The 5216-nt window shown below is 39.3% G+C and overlaps 1 pseudogene; it reads right to left on the bottom strand.

The window, feature by feature from the left end:
* Positions 1-768: 768 nt before the first annotated feature.
* Positions 769-1604, bottom strand: LOC101393369 (cyclin-dependent kinase 1-like; annotated as a pseudogene).
* Positions 1605-5216: the final 3612 nt, after the last annotated feature.

Here is a 5216-nt window from a genome sequence, read left to right as displayed (position 1 = left end):
ATGTTTGTTGTTGTAAGCTGTTAATTTGGTAATTTGTTATATAGCAGTTGAGAACTAATAAAGTATTTTTTTAAGAACAATTAATGGCATCTCTTTTATTTCAATTTCTAATTCTTTATTTCTAGAATATAGAAATTCTATTTTTTTTATATAGACTTCGTATCCTCTGTCCTTGCTAAAATCAGCTCTTTGGTAGATATCTTAGGATTTTTAATATAGGCAATCATGTCATCTGTGACAAAGACAGTTTTGCTTCTTTTCAAATCTGGATGCCTTTCATATATTCTACTGCCTTATTAAACTGGCTAGGACTTTCAGTATAATGTTGAATAAAATGGTGAGGGCAGATAGTCTTGCCTTGTTCTTGATCTTAAGGGGAAAGCCATTCAATCGTTCACCATACGTATGATGTTAGATGTAGGTTTTCCAGAGATGCCCTTTATCAGGTTGAGGAAGTTTTCTTCTGTTCTTAATTTACTGAGAGGTGTTTTTTTTTTTAATTTTTACCTATTCCTGTCATCAATACTAAATTTATAGTTTTATTATAGTAACAAATTGTGACAGTGAGATCTACACACGTATACAGAATTACATTTAAATTCCTATAGAACGATATTTACATTTTTAAGTTACACTTGAAATTAGAAGGCGAAGTACAGCTTAAGCTTTACAAAAAAGAAAAGAAAAACACAAGACAAAAACAGAGTTAACAGTAAAAATATAACTATCTGTTTTTGATACAACGCGTGGAAACTTTTTGTCAGAAAGCTACATCTTCTTAATCTGATTGTCGAAATCACTAAAATATGGATGGTTCAGTGCCATTTTGCCAGAAATTTATTTGGTGGGATCATAAACGAACATTTTTGAAAGCAAATCCAAGCCATTTTAACCAAGTTTTTGACATGGGATGCTAGGCTTCCTGGTTTCCGCTTGGGAAACATATTCTTATAATTCTATAAAGATTCCACTTATGGCTACACTTCATTATTGAGGGTGCCCAAAGCTCTGAAAATCCTGAAGAGTTGATCAACTTCTGAATCCCCATGGAAAAATGGCTTCTTGGTTGCTAATTCTGCAAATATGGTGTCTAGACTCCAGATGTCAACTGGAGTCGAGTAGTGAGTTGACCTCAGCATTGCTACCTCATGTGTATGTACTCTAATAGGTATTCCAAAAGCTCTGGCAAAGCCAAAGTCAGCTGGTTTAATCGTTCCTTTGTTATCAATAGATTTTGATGTTCTGAGTCTCTGTGAGGGGCTCTTCTAGAGTGACAAAACACAATCTCTTGTAGGATTTGGTACGAATAATCTTAATAAGTGAAGAATCCATGAACTGACCAAGAGGGTAGAATCCAAGTATTTCTCAAGATCCAAGGAATCCAAAGATGAGATATAACCTGGAATCCTGCATAAGCACATTTGGATGACAGAATTCTTTTAATAGAGAATTTTCCCAAATTGCAATACTAGGAATCCTTCCTCTTTACTCTCTAGTCTGATTTTCTTCATGGCTACCACTTGATCTGTAGTTTTGTGTCTACCCTTATACGTAACTTCATAGGTATCTTCTCCAATGTTCTCTATTTTGGTATAATCTTCCATGGTTACTCAATAGATATGGTAGATCCTGGCTTACTATTTTGTGATGGTGGGGGAGTGGGGTTGGGGATGTTGGAATGGTGGAGGCAACAGTGGCAGCTACCATGTCTGTGTCACTCTTTCCTCAATTTCCAAGAGCCCTGAGAGCTTTTATTATGAATCATTTTCTATAATCTTTCTGAGTCTATTGAGATAATTATATGTTTTTTCTTCTTTTTTTTGTTTTCTTAATATGGTGAATTACATTGATTGATATTTGAGTGTTAAAACAGCCTTGTATGCCTGAGATAAACCCCACTTGTTCATCATGTATGAATTGTTTATGAAAATATTTGGTGAATACTTTTCTATTATTTGAAACACATCTGCATTTTGTGCATCTGAGAGAGGCCAGGAGACTCTGCTCCCCATTGGCTGCTGTTGGGATCACAGTGGTCCCTTGGTGCCTGAAACTTGGACAAGTGGGTTTTTATAACCCTCTGAGATCCTTGGGGGAAGTGTCCAGACTGAGACATATGGGAATCTTGGTGGACTGTTGATAATTTTCTACCCCCTAAATCAATATATTTGTTCAAACCAAGTATTTGTTTAATTTGGAGGAGGAGCTGAAAACTGGGATAGTGAGTGGAAGAATGAGAAGGAGGACTGCTGATAGAAACCTCAAAATAGGGAGAATATTAAGATATGGCTACCCTAAAATGACAGATATTCACTAATGAAAACATGGCCCTTCGGGGTCTTAGCTGCATCTTCAGGATCATTTTACAGTATTCTTTCTATTACACACTCTATTTTCCTAAGAAGTGACATGACAAAATGTCATGTCAAAAAATGAAGTGACATGACAAAATGTCATGTCAAAAAATGAAATGACATTTTTTCCTCCATCTCCTTAAGTTTCCAGTGACATACCAGCACCCAGTGAGGTTTGAGCCTGCCTTTCCTTATGTACTGATGCTTTAGGCAGCTGCCTGGCAGACCCACTCCTTAATCGTGCTCAGGCATGACTATTTCCTTTTAGGGCTTTGAGCTCAGTATGGGTTTGATCAGTATTATTGAAAGCTCAGTGTCTCCTTCTTTGGGACTCTGGGGAGATGGGTATGAGATATTATGATAATTTATTTTCTCTCAAGATCCTTAAGACCAGGAGAAACCTCTCTTGGCCTTCCTCAGAGGCTGGGGTCAGTGTGCATATGTATGAGTAGGGAGACTGAGACGTGGGATTCTGAAAAGGAAACTTTCAGTGGATGAGATGATAGGAAAGAGTCTGGGCGTCTCCAGTGAGTCCCCAACAGCTGCCAACTTCTCAAGGTTAATCCACTGAAAAAGGCTAGACCCTCTTGGCTTTCCCCTGTATCCGGTCAGCTATGGATCTTGGAGTCTGTGAAAGTAGCTGGTGAGCAGAGCAGAGCAATGCAGTCTCTCTTTCTCCTCTGTCTCATTTTTCATTCTCTCTCCTCTCTCCGCCTCTAATCTAGACTGGGACAATCAGATGACAAAAGAGTTCTACTTTAAAACAAGTGCACTCAGGTATTTATAGTAAGGAAATGGACTGAATGAGCCAGCTGCTAAAAATAGAAGGTCTGACTTAATCCATTCAGAAAGATTGTAGCCCAATGCATTTAGGGATAAAATAAATCAATTCAGATCTAATATTTAGAAAACGTATCCCAGATTGGGATGCTTGGTCTCTCACGAGAAATGCTATAGATTTTTCCAAATTGGCAGCAATGGTGGGCATGGGCTTTGCAGGCAAAAAGTCTTGACTCTTAGCCTGGACCTCAGAAGATCTTCTAAAGTCTGTTCTAATTTTCCTCCAGAAAAATTGGTCTAAGTCCTCTAAGCTTTGCACTATACAGATTTCAGTAAAGCTTGCTGAGCCCATAAGGGAGTTTGGGGGTTCTGACTTATGTTTGGGGAATACTAACTCTCTGTCTACTTTATGATTGGTGCTCATTCAATGGTCCCACATGGGTAAGTTCTTTGAACGAATAAACACATGCACAACATTTACTGAACACTTACTGAGTGCTATGCACCATGCTAGGCCCTTCTCATGCTCTTGGGCTGTGCACTTAGAGGCCCTCAATCAATGTTTGTTTATGATATCTTGACTACTTCTCTCTTATTATCTCTCCTCCTTTGAGTTCAACAGCCTAATGGTACTGTTCAGCTTCACATCTACTTTATGTTATCTTATATCATCCTTTATATCAGTTAGGAATGTGTTAAGTTACAATAAAAAAACCTCAACCAATGTGGTGGTTTAAAACAATGGCTGCAAGTTATTTGATACTCCTCCCATTGAGAGTTGGGGTCTGTATCTCCTCTCCTTGAATCTGGTGACTGCTTTGACCAACTGAGTACTGCAGAAATGACACTGCATGACTCCTTCATGAGGCTAAATCATAAAAAGCCATGCAACTTCTGCCTAGGTCTCTTGGAATGCTTGCTCTCAGAACCCAGCCATCATGCTGTGAAAAGCCTAAGGCATATGGAGAGGCCACACGTGTAGGCACTCTGGTCAACAGTCCCACCTGAATCATTTTGGTCATCCCAGCCCAGGTACCAGACACGTGAGTGAAGAAGCCATCTTGGAAGTGGATTCTCCAGGTCCAGCTGTTCTAGTTCCCAGGTGTTTGAGTCATTCATCTGTTTGCGTCTCCTCAGTAGAGACGCTAGACATTACGAAGTAGAGATAAGCCATTCCAACTGAACCCTGTCTGAATTCTTGACCCACAGAATCTGTGAGCTTAATAAAATGTCTTTTTATGTCACCAAGTTTTGGAGTAGCTTGTTACACAGTAGAAGTAACTGGAATATTCAGCTAGCACTGGTTTACAGCAACTGAAGCATGTGTATATACATATTTTATGTAGTGAGAGGTCTTGAGGTGGGCTCTTGTGGGCATTAGTTCACTGGTCAACATCAGGACCCAGGATGGCTCCATATGTCCTTGTGCCATCCTTAGGATGTTGACTTGTTCTCATGCTTGTTGCCTCATCATTTTAGCATAACTACTGTTGCTCCAGGCATTGCGTCAGCATTCAAGTTAAGAAGAACAAAGGACAGGCAGAGCCAGCCTCATCTATACAGTTTTATTAGGAAAGCAAAAGCTTTCCCCAAACCCCCCAAGTCTTCACTTCTGTCTCATCAGCTAGAATTTTGTCACATGGCCACTCCTAATGGGAAGGGAGACTGAGAAAATGAGTATTTACCTGGTCATATTGCTGTCCTAAACACAATCTGGATTCACTTAGTGAGGACACAGGAGAACATGAACACCACGTGGGCAAGACCAGTGTCTGCCACCTACCTCAATTGTCTTGCATGTTTTTTTCTGGTCGGTTCAACTCGATGGTGAGTTATTGAAACCTGAGACAATGCTGGTTACTTCTCTGGAAAGCTTCTTGGCATACAATACAGCACTGCGAACGTCATTTCTGTTTAACATGTTTACTTGTTAAAGAAAGAGGAGAATAAGAAAGAGGAGGTTTTGCAGAGCAGAGCTCTTCAAATTTTTTTCCTTGTCCATCCCTTGAAAGTATTTTGAGAGACAATGTACTCCCTTGCATATTTTTAACTTGATATCTGCAGTTTTTCATTATTACTTTA

The sequence above is a fragment of the Ceratotherium simum genome, chromosome 24 (assembly GCF_057802395.1).
Source record: "Ceratotherium simum simum isolate JZ-2026a chromosome 24, ASM5780239v1, whole genome shotgun sequence".
Taxonomy (NCBI): Eukaryota; Metazoa; Chordata; class Mammalia; order Perissodactyla; family Rhinocerotidae; genus Ceratotherium; species Ceratotherium simum.
The sequence above is the reverse complement of the archived record's forward strand: the minus strand, read 5'-3'. Positions and strand labels throughout refer to the sequence as shown.